Here is a 9570-nt window from a genome sequence, read left to right as displayed (position 1 = left end):
ACAGGGGGTTGGAGAGAGGTGGGGGATTGTGATAGTCAATTCTCATCTGAATCTCAATCCACAACTGCCACAGCATCAGAATTTCTGGCCACATGAAGCAGCTTCTGCACATTAGTGATATATATTTGTATATATGTATACATATATCTACCTTAGCTTTGCATATTTATTTAGGCCAATAGTTCGGAGAACACTCTCTGCTCTCTAAATCATTTCACAGAGTGATGTCCACTGGAGGAATCTGTCATTATCATTGGATTAGAGCTCACTTATAAATAACATAAGCATCAGAGTAAGTGATGTTATGTTGTAAAAAGTGATTAAATTGTCCTCTTAAGTAGGTCCAACCTGCTGGCTGTAAACAAGTCAGGTCTTGCTGCAGCCTTTTGCCCATTTCCAGTGGCATCACTCCCTCTCTCCTCCCTGGACTGGTCTCCAATCATCATTGAGAGTCAGATTAGGTGTTAGGAGAAATGTTTTCCCTGTGAGGATGTTGAGGCACTGGAATATTGCCCAGGGAAGTGGTGGAGTTACCATCTCTGGAGGTGTTTCAGAGGTGTCTGGATCTGGTGCTGGAGGATATGGTTTAGGGTTTAGGGGTTCCTGCAGTGACAGGTTAATGGTTGGACTTGATGATCTTAGAGATCTCCTCCAACCTTGATGGTTTGATGATCCCAATGGCTAAATTCCCCTGTATTCCCAGGGATATAACATGTAGCCCCAACCCCCAGCCCTGGGCAGGGACACCTCCCACCAGATCAGGTGGTTCAAGGCTTTAACTAACCTGGCTTTGAACACTTCCAGAGTTGGGGCAGCCACAGCGTCCCTGGGCAACCTGTGCCAATGGCTCACCACCCTCTCAGGAAAACCTCTTTAACATCTAATCTAAATTTCCCTCTTTCAATTACTCATTACTCCTTGTTCTCTCACTGCAGTTCCTAACAAATTCCATAACATCTGAGCATCACCATAACTAGGTTCTTTGGGTATCATCCCAGTGGGGAAAATACCCAACAGGTCCTTGTTGGGAGGGACCGCAATGGGCCTCTGGGCAATCTGTTCAGTGCTCAGTGACTGCACAGGAAAGAAGTTCTTCCTCATATTCAGGTGGCACTTGCAGTCCCTTCAGCATCTTCATTGCCCTCCCCTGGACCTGCTCCAGGAGCTTCATGTCCCTCTTGTCCTGAGGAGCCCAGAAATGGACACAGCACAAAGCTGGGAAAGGATGAAACATCTGGAATGAGTTCTGTGGGAAGGACTGTGTCAGCCTGTCTGGCTGCATATGACGTCCAGCTGTAAGATATTAGAGTGGATCAGATGACACCAATTTCAGTGGAAGGCACATTCAGGTTGGACAAGAAGAGGGGATTGCTCTCAGGACATGTTTTCCCTGCATGGTCCCCTGGTTTGGGGGGTGTAGGGAGTCTCTGTGAGTTTTGAAGGGCAACGAACAAGTTCATGAATGAGGAATTCCCTCAAAGCTTCCAAAATGACTATTCCATAAGATCCCTGAGCAGCAAAGTACCAGAAGCTGTGAGAGAACTTAAGAAATATTTCCCTGCATGGTTTTCTTGTTCTTACACCTTTCCCCAGATTTATTTTGTCCAGAATTTGAGGAGTCCTGAGCTCAGGAGATTTAGAATTGTAGAATGGTTTGGGTTGGAAGGACCTTAAAGATCATCTAGTTCCAACTGCCTGCCATGGGTGGGGACAGCTTCCACTAGCCCAGGTTGCTCCAAGCCCCATCCAGCCTAGTCCTGAACACCTCTGGGGATGAGGAGTCCACAAACTCTCTGGATTTGCCCCAGTAGAGATGTTTTCATTCCCTTGTGCCACAGGAAATCAGAGAGACGTTCCCTGGTGGGGACAGATGCCATTAGGAAAGCATCATGCATGAGTTGACTTCTGCTTCACATCCTAGTTCAAGATAGCCATTTAATGATGAAGCCCAGATCTTAGAGACTGAAGGATGGAAAAATAACCCACCCCCCAACCCATTCTGGTTCAGAACATTTGTTTCAGCAGGGTGCCGAGGAGTAGAACTTCAAGTGACCTCAGAATCCAATCGGTCCCAAACCCAACCAGTGAGTAATATTGACAGGGTAAAAGCTACTTTGCTCCAAAATCCTGACTAAGCACAGAAACTTGGGCCATTTGCAATTGGTTTGTGGCTTCTTTTGCCATCAGAAAAGGATCTCAACCTTCTGGGTGATTCACTTGGTGCCATTTGGCTCCACTTGAGACCTGAGGGTTTCAGAATTACTCACAGCTCGAGGCTAACCAACTAGGAAGTTGTGTGATGCTATTGAAGTATCTTGGAACTTTGCTCCCTTTGAACCCAGAAATGGTGCTGAGCAGATGACTTCAAAATGAGACCTTGACATTTTTTTTTGTCCTCAACTTAATGCAGGTTTCATTCCAGTTCTGTGTGGCTCCTTGGTTGAGACACACTGGTTTGCTCATGGCAACAAAACCACATCAGCACCTCACTGTGAGGACACAAAGTAGCTTTAATTAGTGGTGATGGATGCTCTTAACCATCATCCAAGAATCACAAAGACCTAGCCAAAGGAAGAGGCTCTGGTGAAGAGTGCCTTGGGGCATGATCTGGCAGAGAGGGGACAAGGTGGAGTTAGAGAGTTCAAGCATCTATGTTAAATCCTCTTTTGACTCTATAGATGCTTTTTCCTCCCTTTCTTCAATTTCTTCCCCAAGGAAGAGGGTTAATAAATAAGAAAGATGTGTATTTGTTGGTGGAGGAAGGGAAAAGTGTTGGGCTTGTTCTGGGGGAGCTGCACTGCTGGTAGTGGTGTGAGTGCCTAAGGCTAGAAACTTCTGCCTCTTTGCAGAGGTCACAAAATCAGTTAGGCTAGAAGGGACAGTAGTGGGGCATCTGATCCAACCTCCCTCTGAGAGCACATGGCTCAGGATTGTGTCCAGATGGTTCTGGCATGTCTTCAGTGAGGGAGAATCCACAGCCTCTCTGGGCAATCTGTTCAGTGCTCAGTGACTGTACAAGCAACAAGTTCTTCCTCATGTTCAGGTGGAACTTCCTGGACATCAGTTTCTGCTGTTACCTCTTGTTTTATTGGTTTCCAGCACTGAGCAGAGTCTGATCCACACTCTTGGCACCTCCTGTTCTTGTACTTTAATATTTTACAGAGGTCCCTCTCAGGTGTCTCTTCTCGAGGCCAAACAGCCCCAGGTGCCTCAGCCTTTCCTGATCAGTGAGGTGCTCCAGTCCCTTCAGCATCTTCATTGTCCTCCCCTGGACCTTCTCCAGGAGCTCCATGTCCCTCTGGCACTGAGAAGCCCAAGAGTATTGGTTGCTGGTCAAACAAGAGAGTATTAGAAAAACCTCTTACACTCAGAGGATATACAGAAGTGTCTGTTCAGCTCTGAAAGGCTAAGAAACTTGACCAACAGAGCTGAGATCCAACTCTCCACTGTGCCTGAGCAGCCAAAGCTCAGCATTGCATGGTCTCTCCTGCCATGGCTGCAGGGAGAGAATGGAATGGAATGGCCTTGAGCTGAGACAGTGCAGAGACAGAGGAGATGTTAGGAGAAATGTTTTCCCTGTGAGGGTGTTGAGGCACTGGAATATTGCCCAGGGAAGTGGTGGAGTCACCATGCCTGGAGGTGTTTCAGAGGCATCTGGATCTGGTGCTGGAGGATATGGTTTAGGGGTTCCTGCAGTGGCAGGTTAATGGCTGGACTTGATGATCTTAGAGGTCTCCTCCAACCCTGATGATGCTATGATAAAGGCTGCTTCTCTCAGCATTGGAACCATCTCTGGTGGGGAGTGAGGAGGAAGAGAAGCTCTTGCTTCATGTGTTTCTCCAAGAGCTTTGGCTGTGTTCCATGCAGGATCAATGGGGACACCTCCCCAGTACTTGGGTTTTCCACTCAGGGCAAGCTTGGCTTATTCTTCTCCACTTTTCCTCTCCATGGCCACCTTTGTTTGCTCTGTGAATCCTCCTGGACCAAACAAGTCTTTTTATTACTACTCCTCAGCAGACACATAAACAGATCCTGAGTTCTCTCCACAGACTCAGCTTGGATTGTTTGACCTTTAGTTTCTAATGACAACAGCAAAGTAAACCATTTCTGGAGCAACTCAATGCTGATTTGAGCCAGAAATAAACAAGAACATGAGATGAACACAGTGAGCTTTAAACTAAAGACCTAAAGGCAGAAAACACTGGGAGCTGCACTAGAAGTGTTGATGCCAGTGGAGCAATGAGTCTCCCTTGCAAAATGCTGCTCTTCACTCTTCTTGCATGCAGAGATGGGCTGGATTAGCATCTCTGCAGTGGTGTAGACTTGAGCTAAAGTGAATTTGAGATGGGCAATTTCCCTCCTGAGCAGTGCTTAGGTGAGGTTTGCAGATGAGAACTGAGGGCAGCAGGTCCGTTGAGGGGTGTGAATGGGCAGGGAAGTTTCTGGGAACAGTTCTGGTGTCCATAACATCAGAAGGATATGGAACTCTTGGAGAAAATCCAGAGGAGGCCACTAAGCTGATCAGAGCACTGGAGTACCTTCCCTATGAGGAGAGCCTGGGGTTGTTCAGCCTGCAGAACAGTAGGTTGCGTGGAGACCTCAGAGCAACCTGCCAGGATCTGAAGGGGCTCCAGGGAAGCTGCAGAAGGACTCTTGGTTAGGAGCTGTAGTCACAGGACAATGGACAATGGGTACAAATTGAAAGAGAGAAATTGAGATGAGCTATTACAAAGAAGTTTTTGCTGTGAGGGTGGTGAGACACTGGCACAGGTTGCCCAGGGAGGCTGTGGCTGCCCCAACCATGGCAATATTCAAAGCCTTGAACAGGTTGGATGAAGCCTTGAGCAACCTGTTCTGGTGGGAGGTGTCTCTGCACAGGCCAGAGGGTGGAATGACAGGCTCTTCCAACCCAAACCATTCTGTGAGTCTATGATTCAAGCAGAGCAGGGACACCCCAGCTCTCATTGCTTTATAGCCAGATACAATAACATTAATAACACACAGCTAGTCCAAAAAAGCCTCAAACACCAAAGAACCTTCAAGGAGAGGGAAACTCTTTGGAGACCGTGCAAAAAGCCCTGGTTTGGTGCAATTACATGCACATCTCAGCTCTTAACTCTGAACTGGGTGAGTTTTAATTGCCTTTTTGCCTGTTTGGATAACATTCCCTTTTTTTCGTGGGGCTTAATCCCCATGTTGGGAACATTTCTACTCCAAATGCCACCCAACCTGTGTCTCCTTAAAATACAGCTGTGATTTGCCTAGAGAAGCTGTGGCTACCCCATCCCTGGAAGTGGTCCAGACCAGGCTGGATGGGGCTTGGAGCAACCTGGGCTGATGGAAGGTGTCCCTGCCCATGACAGAGGGATAGAACTGGATGGTCTTTAAGATCCTTCTAACCCAAACCATTCCATGACTCTGTGCCTCTAATTGGTCAAAGCATCAGTGGGACAGGGAGTTTGTGTAATCACTGGAGGTTCCTCATCCCTGACAGTGTTCTGGGTCAGGTTGGATGAGACTTGGAGAAACTTCTAGTAGAAAGTGTCCCTGCCCATGGTAAGGGTTGGAACCAGATGATCTTTAAGGTCCTTCCATTCCAAACCATTCTGTGAGCCTATGATTCAAGCAGAGCAGGAAAACCCATTGCTTTATAGCCAGATAGGATAACATTAGAAGAAGCCTCAAACAATGAAGAACCTTCAAGGAGAGGGAAAGTTTTTGGAGACTGTACAAGAAAGCTCTGTTTTAGTGTAACTGCATGCACATCTCAGCTCTTAACTCTGAGCTGGAATGACTTACCAAGCAGAGAGCTGAGGTCTTGCTATAGTCGAAGGCTTACGGTAGCTGCAAGTGCTGCACTGACCTTTCAGTAGCTGCAAACTGGCCAACATTCCCCTCCCCCACAGCCTGGTCCAGCTGTAAACATCCCTCTAAGAAAGCCACATTGTAATAGACTTTCTATTTTCCATTAAAAACCAGCCTGGCACAGCCTTAGCTTGCCCAAAGGCTTGGGCAAGCAAAGCATGGCCATGCCCTTCTGCCACGACCTTCTGCTGCTCATCCTTGGAGCCATGAAGGCACGAGAGGTGGTTGCACCAGACAGATGCCTGTGGTGCTTTCTCTATGCCCCTCAGAGCAGAGTTTGGTGCCAGTATCTTTAGGACATATTCTAGGAGATGGAAATAACAACCCAATTCCCTCTTTGCCTCTCACCAGCTCTTCCCAGCCCTGATTGTTTGTCCCCTGGGGGCAGGAGAGGAGGGTAGGGAGGAGACAGGAAGTGGCTGATGTGTGTGGTTGGATTTCAGTTTGAACAGAGGCCAGAAAGGAGCACCAAATATTAGTAAACAGAGCAGGAAGCATTTCCGTATTTGGCAGTCACTTCACTTTTCCATGGCAGCAAGATCCAGTGGCTTTTCCATCAGAGATAAAGACCATGCTTGGTTGCTTTGCTTCAGCTGGAGCAGCACTGGAATAGGTTGCCCAGGGAGGTAGTGGAGCCACCATGCCTGGAGGTGTTTAAGAGGCATCTGGATCTGGCACTGAAGGATATGGGTTAGGGGTTCCAGCAGTGACAGGTTAATGGTTGGACTTGATGATCTTAGAGGTCTCCTCCAGCCTTGATGGTTCTATGATTCAGAAGACAAAGAAAGAGGAAAAAAAACCCCAGAATTTGTTTTCATGTTGACCTTCACAAGATGTGTGAGAAACCATCTAACACCTCATGTGACCAAGTCACTGTGACTCCATGAATCATCTCAAACAAACGCATCTCCCTGATGATGCTAAAAGTGACATGGTGACCCCCACAAGATGCCTCTCCTCTGGCTTTGCTACCAGTGGTGCCATCAGCCCTGCCTACAAATGGCATGTCCTTTTGGCAACTAGGATCCCCAGTGAGATGCCACCACACAAATCACCTTCTGCTCTGGAGGTTTCCTACACCTCTCTCCTACTTTTTCTCAGTTACAACAATTTGGGCTTAGGGCACAGAAAAACTACTTGGAAATACAACCTTCTCCCACACAAAACAACTTTCCTCCTGTCTAAAGACAGGAACTAAAGAGACTAAAGGGAAAAACCTCCTCTCCTCCATCACCTCTGGGGCTGGACTGGCCTTCCCACACGTGGCTGTGGGTTGGGTCATATTGCAGGGGCTCTGCAATATGCCAAGTCCTTACACATGGAGAAATTCCTCCTGATGTCCAACCTGAACCTCCCTTACATCCTTCCAGGGGGTGCTGGGGAGGTTGTTTTGCTTTGCCCTGCAAATGTTTTCACCCTGTGATCCTGGAACTAAGGGGGAGATTAGGAGCAATTGACATGCAGCAGGATTAAACCCCAAATTCCCTTTCTGTGGCTCTTTACAACACAATGAGATGTCTACAGGTTCTCTCAGCTCTTCTGTTGGTGTTTGGAGACATTTTAGGGAGGTGAAAATAGAAACATAGAATCCCAGACTGGTTTGGGTTGGAAGGACCTTAAAGATCATCTCATTCCACGAGCAGGGACATCTTCCACTAGCCCGGGTTGCTCCAAGCCCCATCCAACCTGGCCTGGAACACTTCCAGGGGTGAAGCAGCCACAGCTTCTCTGGGCAACCTGTGCCAGTGGTTCACTTCCCTCCTGCCCCATCCTGGGCATCCTTCATCTCCTGCAGAGTTAAGAAGAAAGAAGGAGTGCAGAAAAGTGGCCAAAGTGAAGCCTACAAGATGAGCTTGACCATAAGACAGGACAGGACAAGAGGAAATGGCCTCAAGCTGTGCCAGCAGAAGTTCAGGTTGGAGATCAGGAGGAATTTCCTCATGGAAGGGGTTGTCAGGCATTGGGATGTGCTGCCTAGGTCAGTGGTGGAGGCACTACCCTTGGAGGTGGTCAAGGAACAACTGGATGTGGCTCTCAGTGCTCTGGTGTAGCTGACATGGTGGTGATGGGTCACAGGAGAGGAAATGGCCTCAAGCTGTGCCAGCAGAAGTTCAGGTTGGAGATCAGGAGGAATTTCCTCATGGAAGGGGTTGTCAGGCATTGGGATGTGCTGCCTAGGTCAGTGGTGGAGGCACTACCCTTGGAGGTGGTCAAGGAACAACTGGATGTGGCTCTCAGTGCTCTGGTGTAGCTGACATGGTGGTGATGGGTCACAGGTTGGACTTGATGACCTGGGAGCTCTTTTCCAGCCTCAATGACTCTGTGAGTCTATAAATCACTTCCAATCACCCAGAGCAGCAGTTCAGATACACTGACCAACTGCATCCTGAGGCAATTCCTCCTGCAGCCTCCAGCACAGCTGGGAATTAATGCCCAGATTTCAGGGGCTTTTCTGGGAATGGGCTGCAGATTAGTGGCTCACTTGCCTTCTGCAGGGCTCAGCTCCAGCTCTCACCCCCGCAGTGAAAGCTCTGGGCTTCCTGCTGTGTTTTACCAAGGTTTCCAAATCATTTCTGCCCTTCTATTCCATGTTTCAGGCTTCCACAGAGGAAACAGAGGCATAGATGGAGCCTGAAGCTTTTGCTAGCAGTGGCCAAGTGGGAATAAGAGTTCCTTCTATCCAGCAGATGTGTAGCTCAAAGTTCACCCTGAGTGCACTCCCAGCAGAGCACAGCCTGTATTGTTCTGCAAGAAGGCAAAACTCAGCCCTTCCAAAGACACTAGAACAACTCAGTTCATTATTCAAAGACTAAAGTGAGGGAGGGAGAGCCCAAATTAACCCTCTGGCTCCTCCCTGGTTGCTCCAGGACCCTGTGCTCAGAGCTGCAGGCAGAAAATGTGCTTTAAAGTGTCCCATCTCTGGTTTTCTCACTAGTTTAGGGGTTGAATCTCTTACTCCTTCAAAAAATGACTAATTGGAGCAAGGCCAGACTGAGCACCCACACATGAAGTCTTCTATGTGTACATTGTGTCATGGCTTGGGATTTGCCTCTGCAGTTGTGCCCTCCAGGGAAAAGCAAAAGCAACAAGTCATGTGTTTTAGTTGTGTTAACTTATCCATACAGAAATCGATTGTTCTGTTAGTGAGCAGATAAAAAAATGCTACTTGCAGAAAAGAATGAGAAAAGAAGACAAGTCCCACAATAGAGGTTTTAATTTTAGGCTTAAATCCTGTGCTGCATCCAAAGGAAAGTGGCAGCAGGTGAGGGAGGTGATTCTCCCCTTCTACTCTGCTCTGGTGAGACTTCACCTGGAGTACTGCACACAGTTCTGATGTCCCCAACAGCAGAAGGACAACTGTTGGAGCAAGTCCAGAGGAGGCCACAAAGCTGATCAGAGGATTGAAACACATTCCCTATGGAGACAGGCTGAGAGAGTTGGGGCTGTTCAGCCTGGAGAAGAGAAGGTTGTCTGGAGACCTCAGAGCAACCTGCCAGGAGCTGAAGGGGCCCCAGGGAAGCTGCAGAGGGACTCTAAGTTAGGAGCTGCAGGGACAGGACAAGGGGAAATGGGGAGAAATTGAAAGAGGGAAAGTCTAGGATGGATGTGAGGAAAAGGATTTTCCCTGTGAGGGTGGTGAGACACTGTCCCAGGTTGCCCAGGGAGGCTGTGGCTGCCCCCAACCCGGCAGGGGTCAAGGCCAGG

Source organism: Acanthisitta chloris, unplaced genomic scaffold, assembly GCF_000695815.1.
Source record: "Acanthisitta chloris isolate BGI_N310 unplaced genomic scaffold, ASM69581v1 scaffold6307, whole genome shotgun sequence".
Lineage (NCBI taxonomy): Eukaryota > Metazoa > Chordata > Aves > Passeriformes > Acanthisittidae > Acanthisitta > Acanthisitta chloris.
The sequence above is the reverse complement of the archived record's forward strand: the minus strand, read 5'-3'. Positions refer to the sequence as shown.